Consider the following 26,027-nt stretch of genomic DNA (forward strand, 5'->3'; position numbering starts at 1 on the left):
TCAGGTGTGGGGAAAAAAAGGGCTTTTATCCTATGCACCCTCTACGCTCTGTGCTGCCATCTAGTGGCGAAAAGTATTGCGGCGGATCACGGACGCGGTCGCCGCCGCAGGGCATGACGGGAGTTCAGGTTAGTGGTTGTGAGGAAGTGCCACTGTGGGGCTCGTTTGGTCGCTGATCTGTGCTGATGTTGTGTCTTTGTTCCTCGCTTCAGGTAGTCATTGTTTCGTGTTGTTTTGTTCTGCGTGTCGGATACCTGTGTGCAACCGTGAGTCAGACACGCGTCTGCTGGAGAGCACTTATAATGTGGTCGTGGTTGGGCGCGCATGCGCGCGCATGCGCACGTGACACACATCACGAGTGCGGTCCCGTTGCAATGTCACGGATGGGCTCGTTCAAGTCACCATAGAAGCCGAAGCGTAAGCTCCCGCCGCTCGCCACTCATCCGGACGGTTTGCGGCACCCGCGCCGAGCACGTCATCACACAGACATCACACAAACTCCGACACATTTCAGGAGTTTGACGTGTTGACTGCGTCCAAATCATCCTCGTCCTGCGGTGCCCGAGAGCGACGACTGGGAGTGCGTGATTTGTCATCGTCGCCATCCGACGGATGTCCTTGACATTCCTACCGGAGGCGTCTACGTCCTCCGACAGGCCGAGGGACGGCGTCCTCACACCCAACTGCCGAAATTGGAGAGTTCACGCGGCACACCTGAGCGCGTCTCGGTGTCCAGCGGAACAGTGGTTGAAAAACGTTGCTTTTAATGTGTTTTAATGTGTTTTAATTCACTCTATGCGAAAAATATCCAAAACTATTCATGGTAATCTCAACTGCTTCAAACTAATAAGACACTACATTCCAAATCAAGCGGCCTTGCTGTACATGCAATGGATGATCTTCTGCCACATGTCATGCTGAATGACAGCACCCAGGCACCTCCCTCAGCCACTAAGTGCATTGGTTCATTGTACAATCAAGCAATACAAATTCGCGTCTCGGTGTCCAGCGGCACAGTGGTTGCAAAACGTTGCTTTTAATGTGTTTTAATGTGTTCGAATTCACTCTATGTGAAAAATATCCAAAACTATTCATGGTAATCTCAACTGCTTCAAACTAATAAGACACTACATTCCAAATCAAGCAATACAGATTATGGACAAAAAAAAAAAACACCCGTTATCACCACTGCAATATACTCGACAACTATCATTGACTAAATTTGGAAAACTTCATTAAACTATACTCTGTAAAGCTAACATTCAAATGCATCCATAACCTAGACAAAACAGCAATAGAGTCACCAGGAGCACCTCCCACAAGAACTGTGCGACCCCCCCACAGGAGGACCAGGTTTATTCGGTCTGCTTTCTCCATAAAGACGGCCAAACTGTGGAACCCACTGCCCACTGACCTCAAAAATAGACCAGAGTTTAAGGAGTTCACATCAAAGCTAAAGTTGTGGCTTAAAACAAACCAAAGATGTACGCACCTCTGAGTCTGTAAATAATGTATAGTGTGTGTGCGTGTGTGCGTGGAGACCACTGTTGTAAACATGTATTTTAGGGTTGTGTATTTCATTCATTCTGTATCATTTGTATGTACTACAGGGAAAAGCTCAACCAGGGACAGGAGTTGAAAAGGAGCATTCTCTGCTACACACTCTGTATGTGTCGCATGAGCTGCATCTTTCATGTTGTAACTATGAAAGATGACTTTCATTGTCCCTGTCAAACAAATCACTCAATCAATAAAAAATAAATAAATAAAAACTGTGATTGGTGTCACCAAATGTCACGTGTTGAGCGGAGGCCGCTGGATTTTTGGAATGAAAAATTCATTTACAGAAGGTAGCGTTGTATCGTGGTAACCGTTATCTAGTCTTTATCTCGTCTTAGTGAAGTTAGGGTTAGGGTTAGTTAAGTTAAAAAAAAAAAAAAAAACGTGTGGCCAATGACGGGTATCGAACCCGTGACCATCAACTTACGAGCACCACGCGCTAACCGACTGAGCTAAAAAATTGCGTTTTTCAGGTGTGGGGAAAAAAAGGGCTTTTATCCTATCAACCCTCTACGCTCTGTGCTGCCATCTAGTGGCGAAAAGTATTGCGGCGAATCACGGACGCGGTCGCCGCCGCAGGGCATGACGGGAGTTCAGGTTAGTGGTTGTGAGGAAGTGCCACTGTGGGGCTCGTTTGGTCGCTGATCTGTGCTGATGTTGTGTCTTTGTTCCTCGCTTCAGGTAGTCATTGTTTCGTGTTGTTTTGTTCTGCGTGTCGGATACCTGTGTGCAACCGTGAGTCAGACACGCGTCTGCTGGAGAGCACTTATAATGTGGTCGTGGTTGGGCGCGCATGCGCGCGCATGCGCACGTGACACACATCACGAGTGCGGTCCCGTTGCAATGTCACGGATGGGCTCGTTCAAGTCACCATAGAAGCCGAAGCGTAAGCTCCCGCCGCTCGCCACTCATCCGGACGGTTTGCGGCACCCGCGCCGAGCACGTCATCACACAGACATCACACAAACTCCGACACATTTCAGGAGTTTGACGTGTTGACTGCGTCCAAATCATCCTCGTCCTGCGGTGCCCGAGAGCGACGACTGGGAGTGCGTGATTTGTCATCGTCGCCATCCGACGGATGTCCTTGACATTCCTACCGGAGGCGTCTACGTCCTCCGACAGGCCGAGGGACGGCGTCCTCACACCCAACTGCCGAAATTGGAGAGTTCACGCGGCACACCTGAGCGCGTCTCGGTGTCCAGCGGAACAGTGGTTGAAAAACGTTGCTTTTAATGTGTTTTAATGTGTTTTAATTCACTCTATGCGAAAAATATCCAAAACTATTCATGGTAATCTCAACTGCTTCAAACTAATAAGACACTACATTCCAAATCAAGCGGCCTTGCTGTACATGCAATGGATGATCTTCTGCCACATGTCATGCTGAATGACAGCACCCAGGCACCTCCCTCAGCCACTAAGTGCATTGGTTCATTGTACAATCAAGCAATACAAATTCGCGTCTCGGTGTCCAGCGGCACAGTGGTTGCAAAACGTTGCTTTTAATGTGTTTTAATGTGTTCGAATTCACTCTATGTGAAAAATATCCAAAACTATTCATGGTAATCTCAACTGCTTCAAACTAATAAGACACTACATTCCAAATCAAGCAATACAGATTATGGACAAAAAAAAAAAACACCCGTTATCACCACTGCAATATACTCGACAACTATCATTGACTAAATTTGGAAAACTTCATTAAACTATACTCTGTAAAGCTAACATTCAAATGCATCCATAACCTAGACAAAACAGCAATAGAGTCACCAGGAGCACCTCCCACAAGAACTGTGCGACCCCCCCACAGGAGGACCAGGTTTATTCGGTCTGCTTTCTCCATAAAGACGGCCAAACTGTGGAACCCACTGCCCACTGACCTCAAAAATAGACCAGAGTTTAAGGAGTTCACATCAAAGCTAAAGTTGTGGCTTAAAACAAACCAAAGATGTACGCACCTCTGAGTCTGTAAATAATGTATAGTGTGTGTGCGTGTGTGCGTGGAGACCACTGTTGTAAACATGTATTTTAGGGTTGTGTATTTCATTCATTCTGTATCATTTGTATGTACTACAGGGAAAAGCTCAACCAGGGACAGGAGTTGAAAAGGAGCATTCTCTGCTACACACTCTGTATGTGTCGCATGAGCTGCATCTTTCATGTTGTAACTATGAAAGATGACTTTCATTGTCCCTGTCAAACAAATCACTCAATCAATAAAAAATAAATAAATAAAAACTGTGATTGGTGTCACCAAATGTCACGTGTTGAGCGGAGGCCGCTGGATTTTTGGAATGAAAAATTCATTTACAGAAGGTAGCGTTGTATCGTGGTAACCGTTATCTAGTCTTTATCTCGTCTTAGTGAAGTTAGGGTTAGGGTTAGTTAAGTTAAAAAAAAAAAAAAAAACGTGTGGCCAATGACGGGTATCGAACCCGTGACCATCAACTTACGAGCACCACGCGCTAACCGACTGAGCTAAAAAATTGCGTTTTTCAGGTGTGGGGAAAAAAAGGGCTTTTATCCTATGCACCCTCTACGCTCTGTGCTGCCATCTAGTGGCGAAAAGTATTGCGGCGGATCACGGACGCGGTCGCCGCCGCAGGGCATGACGGGAGTTCAGGTTAGTGGTTGTGAGGAAGTGCCACTGTGGGGCTCGTTTGGTCGCTGATCTGTGCTGATGTTGTGTCTTTGTTCCTCGCTTCAGGTAGTCATTGTTTCGTGTTGTTTTGTTCTGCGTGTCGGATACCTGTGGGCAACCGTGAGTCAGACACGCGTCTGCTGGAGAGCACTTATATTGTGGTCGTGGTTGGGCACGCATGCGCGCGCATGCGCACGTGACACACATCACGAGTGCGGTCCCGTTGCAATGTCACGGATGGGCTCGTTCAAGTCACCATAGAAGCCGAAGCGTAAGCTCCCGCCGCTCGCCACTCATCCGGACGGTTTGCGGCACCCGCGCCGAGCACGTCATCACACAGACATCACACAAACTCCGACACATTTCAGGAGTTTGACGTGTTGACTGCGTCCAAATCATCCTCGTCCTGCGGTGCCCGAGAGCGACGACTGGGAGTGCGTGATTTGTCATCGTCGCCATCCGACGGATGTCCTTGACATTCCTACCGGAGGCGTCTACGTCCTCCGACAGGCCGAGGGACGGCGTCCTCACACCCAACTGCCGAAATTGGAGAGTTCACGCGGCACACCTGAGCGCGTCTCGGTGTCCAGCGGAACAGTGGTTGAAAAACGTTGCTTTTAATGTGTTTTAATGTGTTTTAATTCACTCTATGCGAAAAATATCCAAAACTATTCATGGTAATCTCAACTGCTTCAAACTAATAAGACATGTTAAAATTGTTTTGATTTTGGGCTGTAGTTGTCCTGGCTGGGGCCTGCTAGAATTGATAAGAACCGGTGCAAACCAGCTTACTCCTCCATTTTGATGTCCCGTGACTGGAGAAGCACGGGCGGGGACAGGAGGAAGACCTTGGAGGAGATAGAGAAAAGGAGGCAGTAATTCTGAGCCAGGGGTCTTTTGCCATTTGCTTCTGCCGTATCCACTTGGGTCCGGTTTTTGGTTCTGAGAAGCAAGATCCACCTGTGTGGTGAACGGCTCTTCGAACCCAGAAATATTTCTGTAAGTTTTATATATATTGCTTTGTAATAAAACTCATATGTTGATTTCATTCTCAAGTTTCATGTTTGGTGCTTAAACTCACTGTGGTTTCCCATTTTCCTTACACGGGGAGCGAGCTGTCCCTCCTCGGGGGAGCGGGCCCCCAAAAAGGACAATTTGGCGTTGTCGGCAGGATTCTTCAATCGTAAGGAAAAGGAAGTTTTGGACGAAGTGGTCCAGTGAGTATCGGTTTCCAGCCCAACGTTTCCCAGAGCCGACCACCCGGGTAAGGTAAGCAGTTTTCCTGTTTCATCGAAAACTGCACATTGGCGATTCTAAATTGGCTCTGTGGTACGTGAAGTTGAGGCCGTGAGATAGTGCTAAATTTTATAGAATAAACGTTAAAAATAATAAAAGTTGAATAACTTGAGAGTGGAATAACGGAGCTTCATACCGGGAGCCTGGGGTTCGCCGAAGGAGAGTGGTTATTAGAACCCTCTCGAGGTCTGGGACCTCCGGATCTGGGATCCATTATAATCAGGAGTTCTGGGAACTCAAGGGTCTGGGACCCGCTAAGTTTGAAGTTCTGGGAACTACCAAACTTAGTTCGGAGGATTATTGATAATCCTACCGAGTGCCTGGGGCACAGCATCTGGGATGCTTAGATTAGAAAAGCGCTAAAAAAAAAAAAAAAAAAAAAAAGAGAAACCTGCAGTGTATTAATATGTTTTATTGACAAGGGAAATGTGTGGGAGGTTCATGTGTGTTTGTGCTTTTGCATCAGGCTAATGTTCTGAAAAATACACATTTCTGTGGGGAAATTGTGGGTTGGGATAGTTCTGTCGTTGTTTTATCAAAGGTAGAAAAAGTAGTGTTTTGCTCCGGGAAATAACCCCCAGAGTAGAGGCGCACAGCTCCGGCTGTGTAGAAGCTTCCTCTATTGGAGTGGACACTACTGGCACTGACCTCTACCTGCGAAGACAGCGAAGTGTGGTAATTTGTGTAAATATAACATTGTAAGCAACAAGTAAGATTATGGCAACTTTTGAAAATATGTGGGACGCTGTAAAGCGATTTTTGACATCATCTGACAACATACAGAGACTGGAGACCTTGAGACACAAACTGAAATGTTTTGAAGGAATAGAAAAAAAGAAGCCATGGTGGCCGAAAGCACATGACACAGGACCATTCTTGAAGAGATTTAAAAACCAACTGACTGTTGAACAAATGGCCTTGGACCATTACAAACTCCAATATGAAAAAGAACTTGCCAAAAGGTCACTATTTTCCAAACAAAATAAATACCAAGGAAAAATAATATACCTCTGCGATTCACATTAGCATACTGAAAGGAATCAGAGACGCAATGATCAAACTGGAGGGAGCCCACAAGGATGAGGGGCCTCCACCTAGTCAGACACCCGTACATAAGGGACCGTCTTCCGGAGAAACTTCCACAAAAGAAAAGGAAGCAGCTCCTAGTTCCACACAAGCACCAGCCTCCTCTGCACCACCGCAAGTGTACACCAAGCCACCACCTTATTTAGAGCCCTCTTTTACACCAAAAAATCTAAACCGCACGATAAATTAAATTGTAAAGATTGGAAATATGTAGAACGCTGCAGCAAAGAAAATGTAAAACATTTGGATAACTTGATTACAAAATATGGCTTCGACGGGAGCTTCAATAAAAAAATTAAATAAAATAACAGTTTTACAAGATGCGATTAAAGAAAAAACTAAAAAGGATCCTAAAAAGATGCAAAAAGGTTATGACAGCACACAAAAATGGTAAGCGCTATATAAATAAAAACAAAAAGTACTCGAGTGACTGTGTGACTGACCAAAGGACTGTGTGTATGAAGAGAAATTATTTTCGAAACCCAGATGATCGGTAAAACATCACGGTGTCAACTGAGCTCTATCTGGGGAGTAAAAATAATCTCTTATTGCTGACTCATCAGGTGAAATTGGGGTAAAATCTAAAACGGCTCTTACTCCTGTGCCCTAGAAGCTTATCTTTCAAGGAAGAAGTGAGATCGCACTGGCAACATAAATTAAATATGGGAAGCTGTTGTACAAAAACTAATTAGTGATGAAGTTGGTGATACAAATTTATGAGTTAAACTCACCCTCGCTTGCCTCAATATCTAAAACAGTAAAGCAAAAGAAATACAGATTTAAATGAAAACTGCAATCAGAAGAGTGTGTAAAATTAGTTATACAACTTAAAGTACAAGAGAGACAGTCAGGAGAAAAAAAAAAGAAAGAAAAAAAAAAAAAACCGAAAAGAGAATAGGAATTCAGCAGCTGCACGCCCGGACGTGGAAAGAGGGAAGCAGAGACAGTTCAGTGTGTGTGCAGGAGACACGTCTCCACACTGAACGGCCTCAGACGAGATAACACAAAAACAAAACAGCAACCTTTTAAAGCTGCTCGAAAACTAAGTAATGTTCGAGACTACTTTAGTGTGTTTAATGAGGAAATAAACTTATCATATTTGGAATTTAAACTTAAAAAATCTATAAATAAAAATTGCTAAATTAACTGAATAAAATAAATAGATGAAATAAATGAATCAAAGGAATCCTTGAACAAATACTTTGGGTGTATATGCATGAAGCAGAGCCTCCTTATCAAACAGCTGTTATGGAGACCGAGGACATTGAATGAAAACAGAATCCACAGCTCCGATCCCATTCTGCTTCTACCAGACGTTGCTGGTGGAGGAATGAGAGGCTGTGGAGGCGCTAGGTTGGACTACAAACATGGAAACTCTCAACGTAATGACGAACATGCCGTGTCGCGACGTAAAATACACTTCAGCGTGCCAAGGTCGTACCATGAGAACGCACACACACACATAGTGGGAGAATGAAGGGATTCAAATGCACAGTGTTAATAACATTCCAGTAGGAACAAAGAGGCAGAAGTTTAAACTTGAGAGTTTGAGGATCAAAATTAGAATTTGATGTGTGCAATGAAATTTAAGACCTTTTACAGAGGTCCAGGAATTAAATGGTTTATAAAATCAACAATAGATTAGTGAAACTAAACTAAACAAACGTAGTGACTAAAACTAGACTAAACATTTAGATGAAGTTTGGAAAGAGTCAGCTTACAAGAAAACAAAACCTCAAACAAGAAATTAAAAAATAAGAAACTAAGAAAATTATTCTCAATTTTTTTTAAGATAATAGATTGTTACCTTTGCATAAACAAAATAATGATTAACAGGCATAATCTGGCTAGTTTATGAAACTTGATAGTGAATCACATGCGCTGTCTGTGTGTACAAGAGGTGGGAGGAGCCTCGGTGGAGCACTGCAGGCTTCATTGGTGCTGTTTCACCCACTAACGTTGAAAGTACTGCACACAGTGTTTGTGATATTACGTCAAAACAAACTATCTTATCATGCGAGACATGACAGTTTGACTGTCTACCAAAAACGTTATCCGTCTAACAAAATCAGATTTAAAAATTTTATAGAATGTTTATAGATCATATAAAAAGAACACAGATGGTTCAAATGTCATAGCCCTAAAAACCAGACCATCTTCCCTGATGTGTTGTCTTCTCTAAAGCTTATCCTGAAGGGTGTGAGTGTGTGTGTGAAAAAGTTTTTTTTTTTTTTTTTTTTTTTTTTTTTTTTTTCTCTTTTCCTCACTGTGTAAGGATCACAGAGCTGCACTGACCAGAGACAAGCCACCCCATCTGTTTATGACCTATTTCAAGCACGGACCATTTGTATTTTATATATATATATATATGATGAGGAACTACAGAGTAAAAACATTCACCTAGGAGGAGACACCAGACACCAGAGCAGGATTGTAGTGGATTCACAGGGTGATGATATGGTTGCAGGTGAAAATCTGAATCTCTTTGAAAATGTTAAATATTAGATTATGATGGAAGAGACTTCTAGAATTCACTGTTGTGGTGTTTGTGTGTGAATTGTGAATTAATGATAAAACTATTATGAACTATTATTAACTCTTATGCTTTCTTCATTATGGGAAAACGCATTTTTGAGGGGCTAAACATACATAACTTTTTGCAACATACATAACTTTTGCAATGGTCATCAGACAAATGTGATGATTTGGAGGAATCACACGTGATTGGAAAAAAGGCTCAACTGTGCCACCTGGAACATTTGAAAAATTCAGCCCCCAGATCCCGCTTTGCTTAGAGCATTGGAAGTCGACAGACTCGTCACATCCATATATGTAACACCCCAAGCCTCACAAAAAAGTCTCGTGGACTCATATCAACAGCTCAACAGGAAGTCTGCCATTTTGAAATTGATAATGAATTTTGGCAGATTTTGGACCAAATAGAATTTTCTACAGAGAACTAGTCTGACGGGGTAATTCCAAATGACCGGACAATTGGTGTGGTGATAGAATAGAGATTGGTGAGCAACTCGTATCAAAATGGCGTATTCGCCATGCCTCAACAGGAGGGATGGCACACTAATAAATAAAAAATAATAATAAAAATATATATATTTTTTTTGAGCAGTATGTATAATCTGTATAAAACAGAAGACAAAAAAGGAGGTACATTTCCAAAACCAGAATAGTGAAAATAGACACATTCTCTAATTGGGTAGAAATAGTACCAACAAAACATCCAGATACTGTAACAGTAGCAAAAACACTTTGCAAAAATGATAATCTCAACACATGGAATAGCAAAAACAATTTCAAAACAAGACATTCAGATAACTCAGCCTCAGCCGCCGCTCCAACAGCTGGTCTCACAATGCCCGCTTGGGTTATGTCTGTGCAACCTGTGACTTATCAACAGCCACTGCCTTATCAGGGCAGACCTCGTCAGGGAGGAGGTCACGGTAGCCGTGGTAGAGGCAGGGGAGGCCCCCGCACTGGCAACAACGATTGTTGTTATGTCTGTGGACAACAAGGACATTGGGCTCGCAATTGTCCTCAAGGAGCTGTTGGCTATCAGCCCTATGTCCCTCAGCCCCCTGGTCCATGGACTGGAGGTCAAGTCCAACCTCACAACCATCCACAAGGATCTCAGGTGCCATATTTGGCTCCAGCGCCATTGATGGCCCCACAGTATCCACAGCAACCGCCGCAAAAACAATCGTTACCACTGTCAAAGGAAACTGTGGTTTCGTGCAATGGACAAACATTGACTCATTCATTTTTGATCACAGACTCGTGTCCCCGGCCGCTTTGTGGAAGAGACTTGCTCGTGAAATTGAAAGCTTTGATTTCTTGCTCTGCTGATGGAATTATTGTGACTTTGCCGAATGGTACAGTTGTAAACACAGCCAGCCCTGCCTCGGATTGTACAATGTATGCGCTGCATCCGTTTGATGTGCCTGATGAGCCAGCTGACCCAGCTCATATCTATTGGCTGTTGTTGGAACCTGAGAAGAGATCCGCTCTGGGACTAATGCATTTTTTGTGGAAGCCGTGGATTGATGCATGTGGACAATATGTGCCTCCCCCTGACCCGCCTCATATTACCCTGTACTACCGCCGAGACCCTGACGAGGCCTACCAGGAGAGATGGGACCATTGTTCGTCCACTATTGATTTAACTGTAGCTACTTCAGACATTATTGTGGACCCAGAGGGTGTTGCTGCTGTTGCTGATTTGACTCCTTCCCAGATCACTTGGTACATGATGTCATCTACCTCTGTACCTCATTGTTCACTAGCAGTACGTTTAAAGAGTCAGGCTAAAAACTTAGGACCCATGTGTAAAAACATTCTTTTGATGTAGGAATACTTGACGTTCCCCCTGTTGAACTGTCATTTTCTCACAACTACATTTATAAACCTCAATACCATATGAAACCAGAAGCTGCTTTAGGCATCAAAGACACAATCGAAGGCCTAAAAAGTGCAGAAGTATTGATTCCTACAGATTCACGGTCCAACACACCACTGCTCCCTGTAAGAAAACCATTCTTTCTAGAAGTTGTTGAACAAAACGGGGTTGTGAATGCAGTTTTGTTTCAACAGAGAGGGAACGGTAAAGCAGTGTTCTTTCTGAACATGGAGTAGTTGCATACATCGGACACAAAGATTGAGAAAAATCATTCTACAACCACACATAACATTCCAAGCCCCAGATGACCTTGCAGTGTCGGGAGTGAGATCGTTTCCCATACATGATTGTGCCCCTCGAGTTGAGGAAGATGTGAGGTTTAGACCAGACTTGAAAACAGAGCCACTCTCAGGCAATAGGAGAGTTTTGTTTGTGGATGGTTGTTGTCATAGGGACATGGAGAAAGGAATGTTGAAAGCCGGTTTTGCGGTTGTGGAGAGAGAAGGAAGAGATTGGAAAACAGTAAGTTGCTGAGAGTCTAGATGATAAAGAAAGAATGTCAGCACAAAGGGCTGAGCTGGAAGCAGTGGGTACAGCATTAGAACTGCTGGAAGGTCAGAGAGGAGAAGTCGTAACTGACTCAATGTATGTTTATGGATTGTGCACGAGAGAACTGACCAAAATGGTAAGGGTTGACTGGAAAACAACATCAGGAACACCATGCAAACACTCAGACTTGGTACAAAGACTTGCACGCGCTATCATGTTACCTACCGAGCTTGCAGTAAGAAAATGTGCAGCACACACAGGCAGAACTGATGAAGACTCGTTGGGAAACAATAAAGCTGATATAGCAGCCAAGGCCGCAGCAGGCTTCACTCCCTACAATGTTTTGTTAGCAGAGACAAAACAGACGAAGGACACTGACACTGACGAACAGACTGATGATGACTTGGCCGGTGCGATGACCCAGGATGACCTTGTGACACTCCAAGAGAGAGCACTGGACTGGACTGCAGTCCGCTACCCAAAGGTGCTGATACCAGAGATCTCGACTGGGCGTGGATGAAAAGGTTCAAACGCCACTGGCTGAATCCGAGGTGGTACGATCCACTCCGGGTGACAGAAAAGACATCACACGCCGTGAAGATCGAAGGTCATCACGCGTGGTTCCATCTCCATCACTGCGCCAAGGCGACTCCACCTGACAGAGAGATCATCGTTCCTGAGGACAACTGGGAATCTGACGACCAGGACGACCTCAGCGACAGTAAAGAGCCTACAGCCTGCACGGGACCAGCACCAGGAGAAGATCATCGCAGGTGTCCAGAGGACACCGGCGATAAGGGATCTCCAGGGGGCGCACACCACCCCTGAGACACTGTTAAGGCAAGACGGGAGGACAGGGGTGGTCCTGATCCTCTCCGCGTAACACACAAAAACACGAAATCTCCGAGGAGCAGCACTGATATAGAAATTTTAAAAAAAAAGACTCTACAAAAGAACTTTCAAAGAACTCTCCAGAAAATGGACTGGTTGGAGAAACTGTTTGGGGGGCCCCGTATGTACGGATCATGGAAATGTTTGTGTGGACTCATACTTGCATTGCTAATTGTTCTGTCACCCTGGTTTTGGTACATGTTTCAGCCCACTCATCCCACAGACAAAGGTACTAGCTCCTTAGTGTATTTAGACCCCGTAAACACACTCACATCGGCGATAGATGTTGCACTTTCATCCCTAACAACACAGCAGCAGATGGCACTTTAACAAGGGCCCTGGAAGGTTTGTGCACACTCAACAAAAACATGAAGGATCATTCAGGTGTAGACACTTCCGTGTGGGATGGCTGGACTGACATGTTTGGTAAGTATAAGGACTTGGTGATGTCGTGTTGATTTCTGTTGCAGTGTTTACAGCTATTCTTACTCTCTGTGGTTGTTGTTGTATTCCATGTATCAGAGCCCTTCTCACTCGGTTGATTGATACTGCCATATCACCCGACAAAAGAAATGTGGTGAACATGGCTCTATTAACTCCGACAGGCGAACCTGGTAATTTTGACCCAGAAGACGAAGCGTTCCCATAGGATGATCATATATGATGTGTGATGACACACATCAAGAGAGGGATTGTTAAAATTCCCTTCCCTCCTGGATACGGTGCAAGACCGACCCAGGAGGTCCAAAACTTTAAAGTAAAATTAAGATCACAATTAAAGTGTCTGAAGGCCCGTATGGCCGGAACATCATCCCTTTGACAGTTGATTTTTTGCATTTAGAAGACCAGGTTTTGTGAGGTATTGGGTGGGTCAGCATTTATGTAATCTTATATTTCTGCTTTTTGATTCGCGTGAAGAATGTGTTTTGAATCAGCTTGCTTACTTATCAGGCCCATGTTATGATCAAAGGATTTTCTCATGGCAATATATTAATTAAAACTGTGTCCAGAAAAATTGTTTGTATTGTGTTTACAAGGTTTTATGGAGTGATTGATTGGATCACTCCAAGAGAGGGACCTACAAAACACGAAGAATATTGATTTAAGGTTAAAGGTTAAAGTAGTCTTAGCAATGTGTGATTATTCTGACTTAGTGATAGTGTGGGTTTTATTAAAATAATGATGGTCTGATGTATGTGTTTGCCACGGGTTGAGAATTACTGCTCCCATTGACCCCACCTACAAAAATTGTTAAAATTGTTTTGATTTTGGGCTGTAGTTGTCCTGGCTGGGGCCTGCTAGAATTGATAAGAACCGGTGCAAACCAGCTTACTCCTCCATTTTGATGTCCCGTGACTGGAGAAGCACGGGCGGGGACAGGAGGAAGACCTTGGAGGAGATAGAGAAAAGGAGGCAGTAATTCTGAGCCAGGGGTCTTTTGCCATTTGCTTCTGCCGTATCCACTTGGGTCCGGTTTTTGGTTCTGAGAAGCAAGATCCACCTGTGTGGTGAACGGCTCTTCGAACCCAGAAATATTTCTGTAAGTTTTATATATATTGCTTTGTAATAAAACTCATATGTTGATTTCATTCTCAAGTTTCATGTTTGGTGCTTAAACTCACTGTGGTTTCCCATTTTCCTTACACGGGGAGCGAGCTGTCCCTCCTCGGGGGAGCGGGCCCCCAAAAAGGACAGACACTACATTCCAAATCAAGCGGCCTTGCTGTACATGCAATGGATGATCTTCTGCCACATGTCATGCTGAATGACAGCACCCAGGCACCTCCCTCAGCCACTAAGTGCATTGGTTCATTGTACAATCAAGCAATACAAATTCGCGTCTCGGTGTCCAGCGGCACAGTGGTTGCAAAACGTTGCTTTTAATGTGTTTTAATGTGTTCGAATTCACTCTATGTGAAAAATATCCAAAACTATTCATGGTAATCTCAACTGCTTCAAACTAATAAGACACTACATTCCAAATCAAGCAATACAGATTATGGACAAAAAAAAAAAACACCCGTTATCACCACTGCAATATACTCGACAACTATCATTGACTAAATTTGGAAAACTTCATTAAACTATACTCTGTAAAGCTAACATTCAAATGCATCCATAACCTAGACAAAACAGCAATAGAGTCACCAGGAGCACCTCCCACAAGAACTGTGCGACCCCCCACAGGAGGACCACCTTTATTCGGTCTGCTTTCTCCATAAAGACGGCCAAACTGTGGAACCCACTGCCCACTGACCTCAAAAATAGACCAGAGTTTAAGGAGTTCACATCAAAGCTAAAGTTGTGGCTTAAAACAAACCAAAGATGTACGCACCTCTGAGTCTGTAAATAATGTATAGTGTGTGTGCGTGTGTGCGTGGAGACCACTGTTGTAAACATGTATTTTAGGGTTGTGTATTTCATTCATTCTGTATCATTTGTATGTACTACAGGGAAAAGCTCAACCAGGGACAGGAGTTGAAAAGGAGCATTCTCTGCTACACACTCTGTATGTGTCGCATGAGCTGCATCTTTCATGTTGTAACTATGAAAGATGACTTTCATTGTCCCTGTCAAACAAATCACTCAATCAATAAAAAATAAATAAATAAAAACTGTGATTGGTGTCACCAAATGTCACGTGTTGAGCGGAGGCCGCTGGATTTTTGGAATGAAAAATTCATTTACAGAAGGTAGCGTTGTATCGTGGTAACCGTTATCTAGTCTTTATCTCGTCTTAGTGAAGTTAGGGTTAGGGTTAGTTAAGTTAAAAAAAAAAAAAAAAACGTGTGGCCAATGACGGGTATCGAACCCGTGACCATCAACTTACGAGCACCACGCGCTAACCGACTGAGCTAAAAAATTGCGTTTTTCAGGTGTGGGGAAAAAAAGGGCTTTTATCCTATCAACCCTCTACGCTCTGTGCTGCCATCTAGTGGCGAAAAGTATTGCGGCGGATCACGGACGCGGTCGCCGCCGCAGGGCATGACGGGAGTTCAGGTTAGTGGTTGTGAGGAAGTGCCACTGTGGGGCTCGTTTGGTCGCTGATCTGTGCTGATGTTGTGTCTTTGTTCCTCGCTTCAGGTAGTCATTGTTTCGTGTTGTTTTGTTCTGCGTGTCGGATACCTGTGTGCAACCGTGAGTCAGACACGCGTCTGCTGGAGAGCACTTATAATGTGGTCGTGGTTGGGCGCGCATGCGCACGTGACACACATCACGAGTGCGGTCCCGTTGCAATGTCACGGATGGGCTCGTTCAAGTCACCATAGAAGCCGAAGCGTAAGCTCCCGCCGCTCGCCACTCATCCGGACGGTTTGCGGCACCCGCGCCGAGCACGTCATCACACAGACATCACACAAACTCCGACACATTTCAGGAGTTTGACGTGTTGACTGCGTCCAAATCATCCTCGTCCTGCGGTGCCCGAGAGCGACGACTGGGAGTGCGTGATTTGTCATCGTCGCCATCCGACGGATGTCCTTGACATTCCTACCGGAGGCGTCTACGTCCTCCGACAGGCCGAGGGACGGCGTCCTCACACCCAACTGCCGAAATTGGAGAGTTCACGCGGCACACCTGAGCGCGTCTCGGTGTCCAGCGGAACAGTGGTTGAAAAACGTTGCTTTTAATGTGTTTTAATGTGTTTTAATTCACTCTATGCGAAAAATATCCAAAACTATTCATGGTAATCTCAACTGCTTCAAACTAATAAGACACTACATTCCAAATCAAGCGGCCTTGCTGTACATGCAATGGATGATCTTCTGCCACATGTCATGCTGAATGACAGCACCCAGGCACCTCCCTCAGCCACTAAGTGCATTGGTTCATTGTACAATCAAGCAATACAAATTCGCGTCTCGGTGTCCAGCGGCACAGTGGTTGCAAAACGTTGCTTTTAATGTGTTTTAATGTGTTCGAATTCACTCTATGTGAAAAATATCCAAAACTATTCATGGTAATCTCAACTGCTTCAAACTAATAAGACACTACATTCCAAATCAAGCAATACAGATTATGGACAAAAAAAAAAAACACCCGTTATCACCACTGCAATATACTCGACAACTATCATTGACTAAATTTGGAAAACTTCATTAAACTATACTCTGTAAAGCTAACATTCAAATGCATCCATAACCTAGACAAAACAGCAATAGAGTCACCAGGAGCACCTCCCACAAGAACTGTGCGACCCCCCCACAGGAGGACCAGGTTTATTCGGTCTGCTTTCTCCATAAAGACGGCCAAACTGTGGAACCCACTGCCCACTGACCTCAAAAATAGACCAGAGTTTAAGGAGTTCACATCAAAGCTAAAGTTGTGGCTTAAAACAAACCAAAGATGTACGCACCTCTGAGTCTGTAAATAATGTATAGTGTGTGTGCGTGTGTGCGTGGAGACCACTGTTGTAAACATGTATTTTAGGGTTGTGTATTTCATTCATTCTGTATCATTTGTATGTACTACAGGGAAAAGCTCAACCAGGGACAGGAGTTGAAAAGGAGCATTCTCTGCTACACACTCTGTATGTGTCGCATGAGCTGCATCTTTCATGTTGTAACTATGAAAGATGACTTTCATTGTCCCTGTCAAACAAATCACTCAATCAATAAAAAATAAATAAATAAAAACTGTGATTGGTGTCACCAAATGTCACGTGTTGAGCGGAGGCCGCTGGATTTTTGGAATGAAAAATTCATTTACAGAAGGTAGCGTTGTATCGTGGTAACCGTTATCTAGTCTTTATCTCGTCTTAGTGAAGTTAGGGTTAGGGTTAGTTAAGTTAAAAAAAAAAAAAAAAACGTGTGGCCAATGACGGGTATCGAACCCGTGACCATCAACTTACGAGCACCACGCGCTAACCGACTGAGCTAAAAAATTGCGTTTTTCAGGTGTGGGGAAAAACAGGGCTTTTATCCTATCCACCCTCTAGGTTCTGTGCTGCCATCTAGTGGCGAAAAGTATTGCGGCGGATCACGGACGCGGTCGCCGCCGCAGGGCATGACGGGAGTTCAGGTTAGTGGTTGTGAGGAAGTGCCACTGTGGGGCTCGTTTGGTCGCTGATCTGTGCTGATGTTGTGTCTTTGTTCCTCGCTTCAGGTAGTCATTGTTTCGTGTTGTTTTGTTCTGCGTGTCGGATACCTGTGTGCAACCGTGAGTCAGACACGCGTCTGCTGGAGAGCACTTATAATGTGGTCGTGGTTGGGCGCGCATGCGCGCGCATGCGCACGTGACACACATCACGAGTGCGGTCCCGTTGCAATGTCACGGATGGGCTCGTTCAAGTCACCATAGAAGCCGAAGCGTAAGCTCCCGCCGCTCGCCACTCATCCGGACGGTTTGCGGCACCCGCGCCGAGCACGTCATCACACAGACATCACACAAACTCCGACACATTTCAGGAGTTTGACGTGTTGACTGCGTCCAAATCATCCTCGTCCTGCGGTGCCCGAGAGCGACGACTGGGAGTGCGTGATTTGTCATCGTCGCCATCCGACGGATGTCCTTGACATTCCTACCGGAGGCGTCTACGTCCTCCGACAGGCCGAGGGACGGCGTCCTCACACCCAACTGCCGAAATTGGAGAGTTCACGCGGCCCACCTGAGCGCGTCTCGGTGTCCAGCGGAACAGTGGTTGAAAAACGTTGCTTTTAATGTGTTTTAATGTGTTTTAATTCACTCTATGCGAAAAATATCCAAAACTATTCATGGTAATCTCAACTGCTTCAAACTAATAAGACACTACATTCCAAATCAAGCGGCCTTGCTGTACATGCAATGGATGATCTTCTGCCACATGTCATGCTGAATGACAGCACCCAGGCACCTCCCTCAGCCACTAAGTGCATTGGTTCATTGTACAATCAAGCAATACAAATTCGCGTCTCGGTGTCCAGCGGCACAGTGGTTGCAAAACGTTGCTTTTAATGTGTTTTAATGTGTTCGAATTCACTCTATGTGAAAAATATCCAAAACTATTCATCGTAATCTCAACTGCTTCAAACTAATAAGACACTACATTCCAAATCAAGCAATACAGATTATGGACAAAAAAAAAAACACCCGTTATCACCACTGCAATATACTCGACAACTATCATTGACTAAATTTGGAAAACTTCATTAAACTATACTCTGTAAAGCTAACATTCAAATGCATCCATAACCTAGACAAAACAGCAATAGAGTCACCAGGAGCACCTCCCACAAGAACTGTGCGACCCCCCCACAGGAGGACCAGGTTTATTCGGTCTGCTTTCTCCATAAAGACGGCCAAACTGTGGAACCCACTGCCCACTGACCTCAAAAATAGACCAGAGTTTAAGGAGTTCACATCAAAGCTAAAGTTGTGGCTTAAAACAAACCAAAGATGTACGCACCTCTGAGTCTGTAAATAATGTATAGTGTGTGTGCGTGTGTGCGTGGAGACCACTGTTGTAAACATGTATTTTAGGGTTGTGTATTTCATTCATTCTGTATCATTTGTATGTACTACAGGGAAAAGCTCAACCAGGGACAGGAGTTGAAAAGGAGCATTCTCTGCTACACACTCTGTATGTGTCGCATGAGCTGCATCTTTCATGTTGTAACTATGAAAGATGACTTTCATTGTCCCTGTCAAACAAATCACTCAATCAATAAAAAATAAATAAATAAAAACTGTGATTGGTGTCACCAAATGTCACGTGTTGAGCGGAGGCCGCTGGATTTTTGGAATGAAAAATTCATTTACAGAAGGTAGCGTTGTATCGTGGTAACCGTTATCTAGTCTTTATCTCGTCTTAGTGAAGTTAGGGTTAGGGTTAGTTAAGTTAAAAAAAAAAAAAAAAACGTGTGGCCAATGACGGGTATCGAACCCGTGACCATCAACTTACGAGCACCACGCGCTAACCGACTGAGCTAAAAAATTGCGTTTTTCAGGTGTGGGGAAAAAAAGGGCTTTTATCCTATCCACCCTCTAGGTTCTGTGCTGCCATCTAGTGGCGAAAAGTATTGCGGCGGATCACGGACGCGGTCGCCGCCGCAGGGCATGACGGGAGTTCAGGTTAGTGGTTGTGAGGAAGTGCCACTGTGGGGCTCGTTTGGTCGCTGATCTGTGCTGATGTTGTGTCTTTGTTCCTCGCTTCAGGTAGTCATTGTTTCGTGTTGTTTTGTTCTGCGTGTCGGATACCTGTGGGCAACCGTGAGTCAGACACGCGTCTGCTGGAGAGCACTTATATTGTGGTCGTGGTTGGGCACGCATGCGCGCGCATGCGCACGTGACACACATCACGAGTGCGGTCCCGTTGCAATGTCACGGATGGGCTCGTTCAAGTCACCATAGAAGCCGAAGCGTAAGCTCCCGCCGCTCGCCACTCATCCGGACGGTTTGCGGCACCCGCGCCGAGCACGTCATCACACAGACATCACACAAACTCCGACACATTTCAGGAGTTTGACGTGTTGACTGCGTCCAAATCATCCTCGTCCTGCGGTGCCCGAGAGCGACGACTGGGAGTGCGTGATTTGTCATCGTCGCCATCCGACGGATGTCCTTGACATTCCTACCGGAGGCGTCTACGTCCTCCGACAGGCCGAGGGACGGCGTCCTCACACCCAACTGCCGAAATTGGAGAGTTCACGCGGCACACCTGAGCGCGTCTCGGTGTCCAGCGGAACAGTGGTTGAAAAACGTTGCTTTTAATGTGTTTTAATGTGTTTTAATTCACTCTATGCGAAAAATATCCAAAACTATTCATGGTAATCTCAACTGCTTCAAACTAATAAGACACTACATTCCAAATCAAGCGGCCTTGCTGTACATGCAATGGATGATCTTCTGCCACATGTCATGCTGAATGACAGCACCCAGGCACCTCCCTCAGCCACTAAGTGCATTGGTTCATTGTACAATCAAGCAATACAAATTCGCGTCTCGGTGTCCAGCGGCACAGTGGTTGCAAAACGTTGCTTTTAATGTGTTTTAATGTGTTCGAATTCACTCTATGTGAAAAATATCCAAAACTATTCATGGTAATCTCAACTGCTTCAAACTAATTAGACACTACATTCCAAATCAAGCAATACAGATTATGGACAAAAAAAAAAAACACCCGTTATCACCACTGCAATATACTCGACAACTATCATTGACTAAATTTGGAAAACTTCATTAAACTATACTCTGTAAAGCTAACATTCAAATGCATCCATAACCTAGACAAAACAGCAATAGAGTCACCAGGAGCACCTCCCACAAGAACTGTGCGACCCCCCCACAGGAGGACCAGGTTTATTCGGTCTGCTTTCTCCATAAAGACGGCCAAACTGTGGAACCCACTGCCCACTGACCTCAAAAATAGACCAGAGTTTAAGGAGTTCACATCAAAGCTAAAGTTGTGGCTTAAAACAAACCAAAGATGTACGCACCTCTGAGTCTGTAAATAATGTATAGTGTGTGTGCGTGTGTGCGTGGAGACCACTGTTGTAAACATGTATTTTAGGGTTGTGTATTTCATTCATTCTGTATCATTTGTATGTACTACAGGGAAAAGCTCAACCAGGGACAGGAGTTGAAAAGGAGCATTCTCTGCTACACACTCTGTATGTGTCGCATGAGCTGCATCTTTCATGTTGTAACTATGAAAGATGACTTTCATTGTCCCTGTCAAACAAATCACTCAATCAATAAAAAATAAATAAATAAAAACTGTGATTGGTGTCACCAAATGTCACGTGTTGAGCGGAGGCCGCTGGATTTTTGGAATGAAAAATTCATTTACAGAAGGTAGCGTTGTATCGTGGTAACCGTTATCTAGTCTTTATCTCGTCTTAGTGAAGTTAGGGTTAGGGTTAGTTAAGTTAAAAAAAAAAAAAAAAACGTGTGGCCAATGACGGGTATCGAACCCGTGACCATCAACTTACGAGCACCACGCGCTAACCGACTGAGCTAAAAAATTGCGTTTTTCAGGTGTGGGGAAAAAAAGGGCTTTTATCCTATCCACCCTCTAGGTTCTGTGCTGCCATCTAGTGGCGAAAAGTATTGCGGCGGATCACGGACGCGGTCGCCGCCGCAGGGCATGACGGGAGTTCAGGTTAGTGGTTGTGAGGAAGTGCCACTGTGGGGCTCGTTTGGTCGCTGATCTGTGCTGATGTTGTGTCTTTGTTCCTCGCTTCAGGTAGTCATTGTTTCGTGTTGTTTTGTTCTGCGTGTCGGATACCTGTGTGCAACCGTGAGTCAGACACGCGTCGGCTGGAGAGCACTTATAATGTGGTCGTGGTTGGGCGCGCATGCGCGCGCATGCGCACGTGACACACATCACGAGTGCGGTCCCGTTGCAATGTCACGGATGGGCTCGTTCAAGTCACCATAGAAGCCGAAGCGTAAGCTCCCGCCGCTCGCCACTCATCCGGACGGTTTGCGGCACCCGCGCCGAGCACGTCATCACACAGACATCACACAAACTCCGACACATTTCAGGAGTTTGACGTGTTGACTGCGTCCAAATCATCCTCGTCCTGCGGTGCCCGAGAGCGACGACTGGGAGTGCGTGATTTGTCATCGTCGCCATCCGACGGATGTCCTTGACATTCCTACCGGAGGCGTCTACGTCCTCCGACAGGCCGAGGGACGGCGTCCTCACACCCAACTGCCGAAATTGGAGAGTTCACGCGGCCCACCTGAGCGCGTCTCGGTGTCCAGCGGAACAGTGGTTGAAAAACGTTGCTTTTAATGTGTTTTAATGTGTTTTAATTCACTCTATACGAAAAATATCCAAAACTATTCATGGTAATCTCAACTGCTTCAAACTAATAAGACACTACATTCCAAATCAAGCGGCCTTGCTGTACATGCAATGGATGATCTTCTGCCACATGTCATGCTGAATGACAGCACCCAGGCACCTCCCTCAGCCACTAAGTGCATTGGTTCATTGTACAATCAAGCAATACAAATTCGCGTCTCGGTGTCCAGCGGCACAGTGGTTGCAAAACGTTGCTTTTAATGTGTTTTAATGTGTTCGAATTCACTCTATGTGAAAAATATCCAAAACTATTCATCGTAATCTCAACTGCTTCAAACTAATAAGACACTACATTCCAAATCAAGCAATACAGATTATGGACACAAAAAAAAACACCCGTTATCACCACTGCAATATACTCGACAACTATCATTGACTAAATTTGGAAAACTTCATTAAACTATACTCTGTAAAGCTAACATTCAAATGCATCCATAACCTAGACAAAACAGCAATAGAGTCACCAGGAGCACCTCCCACAAGAACTGTGCGACCCCCCCACAGGAGGACCAGGTTTATTCGGTCTGCTTTCTCCATAAAGACGGCCAAACTGTGGAACCCACTGCCCACTGACCTCAAAAATAGACCAGAGTTTAAGGAGTTCACATCAAAGCTAAAGTTGTGGCTTAAAACAAACCAAAGATGTACGCACCTCTGAGTCTGTAAATAATGTATAGTGTGTGTGCGTGTGTGCGTGGAGACCACTGTTGTAAACATGTATTTTAGGGTTGTGTATTTCATTCATTCTGTATCATTTGTATGTACTACAGGGAAAAGCTCAACCAGGGACAGGAGTTGAAAAGGAGCATTCTCTGCTACACACTCTGTATGTGTCGCATGAGCTGCATCTTTCATGTTGTAACTATGAAAGATGACTTTCATTGTCCCTGTCAAACAAATCACTCAATCAATAAAAAATAAATAAATAAAAACTGTGATTGGTGTCACCAAATGTCACGTGTTGAGCGGAGGCCGCTGGATTTTTGGAATGAAAAATTCATTTACAGAAGGTAGCGTTGTATCGTGGTAACCGTTATCTAGTCTTTATCTAGTTTTTGTCAAGTTTTAAAAAATATGCGATGATCTGTGATGTGTCATGTCCATTTCTCTAAGTGCAAAAACCAAAACATAAGCAGTGATTGTGTGCTTTTTCTCCGCACAAAATCCCCCAAATAAATAACGTCTCATTTTTGCTCAGTGCAAAAATAAAATGACAATGAAAACAAAAGTCAGAGTTGTCATTGTCATGCTGTTGGAGCAATCGGCAACCATTTATCAAGTCTTTTTCAATATAGTGTCCCACGCGGTCCAGTGGGGTCCACAGCCCTCTCTGTCATCCACAGTGTCCTTTGCTTGAGACATCATCCTCGTCCTGCGGTGCCCGAGAGCGACGACTGGGAGTGCGTGATTTGTCATCGTCGCCATCCGACGGATGTCCTTGACATTCCTACCGGAGGCGTCTACGTCCTCCGACAGGCCGAGGGACGGCGTCCTCACACCCAACTGCCGAAATTGGAGAGTTCACGCGGCCCACCTGAGCGCGTCTCGGTGTCCAGCGGAACAGTGGTTGAAAAACGTTGCTTTTAATGTGTTTTAATGTGTTTTAATTCACTCTATGCGAAAAATATCCAAAACTATTCATGGTAATCTCAACTGCTTCAAACTAATAAGACACTACATTCCAAATCAAGCGGCCTTGCTGTACATGCAATGGATGATCTTCTGCCACATGTCATGCTGAATGACAGCACCCAGGCACCTCCCTCAGCCACTAAGTGCATTGGTTCATTGTACAATCAAGCAATACAAATTCGCGTCTCGGTGTCCAGCGGCACAGTGGTTGCAAAACGTTGCTTTTAATGTGTTTTAATGTGTTCGAATTCACTCTATGTGAAAAATATCCAAAACTATTCATCGTAATCTCAACTGCTTCAAACTAATAAGACACTACATTCCAAATCAAGCAATACAGATTATGGACAAAAAAAAAAACACCCGTTATCACCACTGCAATATACTCGACAACTATCATTGACTAAATTTGGAAAACTTCATTAAACTATACTCTGTAAAGCTAACATTCAAATGCATCCATAACCTAGACAAAACAGCAATAGAGTCACCAGGAGCACCTCCCACAAGAACTGTGCGACCCCCCCACAGGAGGACCAGGTTTATTCGGTCTGCTTTCTCCATAAAGACGGCCAAACTGTGGAACCCACTGCCCACTGACCTCAAAAATAGACCAGAGTTTAAGGAGTTCACATCAAAGCTAAAGTTGTGGCTTAAAACAAACCAAAGATGTACGCACCTCTGAGTCTGTAAATAATGTATAGTGTGTGTGCGTGTGTGCGTGGAGACCACTGTTGTAAACATGTATTTTAGGGTTGTGTATTTCATTCATTCTGTATCATTTGTATGTACTACAGGGAAAAGCTCAACCAGGGACAGGAGTTGAAAAGGAGCATTCTCTGCTACACACTCTGTATGTGTCGCATGAGCTGCATCTTTCATGTTGTAACTATGAAAGATGACTTTCATTGTCCCTGTCAAACAAATCACTCAATCAATAAAAAATAAATAAATAAAAACTGTGATTGGTGTCACCAAATGTCACGTGTTGAGCGGAGGCCGCTGGATTTTTGGAATGAAAAATTCATTTACAGAAGGTAGCGTTGTATCGTGGTAACCGTTATCTAGTCTTTATCTCGTCTTAGTGAAGTTAGGGTTAGGGTTAGTTAAGTTAAAAAAAAAAAAAAAAACGTGTGGCCAATGACGGGTATCGAACCCGTGACCATCAACTTACGAGCACCACGCGCTAACCGACTGAGCTAAAAAATTGCGTTTTTCAGGTGTGGGGAAAAACAGGGCTTTTATCCTATCCACCCTCTAGGTTCTGTGCTGCCATCTAGTGGCGAAAAGTATTGCGGCGGATCACGGACGCGGTCGCCGCCGCAGGGCATGACGGGAGTTCAGGTTAGTGGTTGTGAGGAAGTGCCACTGTGGGGCTCGTTTGGTCGCTGATCTGTGCTGATGTTGTGTCTTTGTTCCTCGCTTCAGGTAGTCATTGTTTCGTGTTGTTTTGTTCTGCGTGTCGGATACCTGTGTGCAACCGTGAGTCAGACACGCGTCTGCTGGAGAGCACTTATAATGTGGTCGTGGTTGGGCGCGCATGCGCGCGCATGCGCACGTGACACACATCACGAGTGCGGTCCCGTTGCAATGTCACGGATGGGCTCGTTCAAGTCACCATAGAAGCCGAAGCGTAAGCTCCCGCCGCTCGCCACTCATCCGGACGGTTTGCGGCACCCGCGCCGAGCACGTCATCACACAGACATCACACAAACTCCGACACATTTCAGGAGTTTGACGTGTTGACTGCGTCCAAATCATCCTCGTCCTGCGGTGCCCGAGAGCGACGACTGGGAGTGCGTGATTTGTCATCGTCGCCATCCGACGGATGTCCTTGACATTCCTACCGGAGGCGTCTACGTCCTCCGACAGGCCGAGGGACGGCGTCCTCACACCCAACTGCCGAAATTGGAGAGTTCACGCGGCCCACCTGAGCGCGTCTCGGTGTCCAGCGGAACAGTGGTTGAAAAACGTTGCTTTTAATGTGTTTTAATGTGTTTTAATTCACTCTATACGAAAAATATCCAAAACTATTCATGGTAATCTCAACTGCTTCAAACTAATAAGACACTACATTCCAAATCAAGCGGCCTTGCTGTACATGCAATGGATGATCTTCTGCCACATGTCATGCTGAATGACAGCACCCAGGCACCTCCCTCAGCCACTAA

Source organism: Blennius ocellaris (genome assembly GCF_963422515.1).
Source record: "Blennius ocellaris genome assembly, contig: SCAFFOLD_25, whole genome shotgun sequence".
Taxonomy (NCBI): Eukaryota; Metazoa; Chordata; class Actinopteri; order Blenniiformes; family Blenniidae; genus Blennius; species Blennius ocellaris.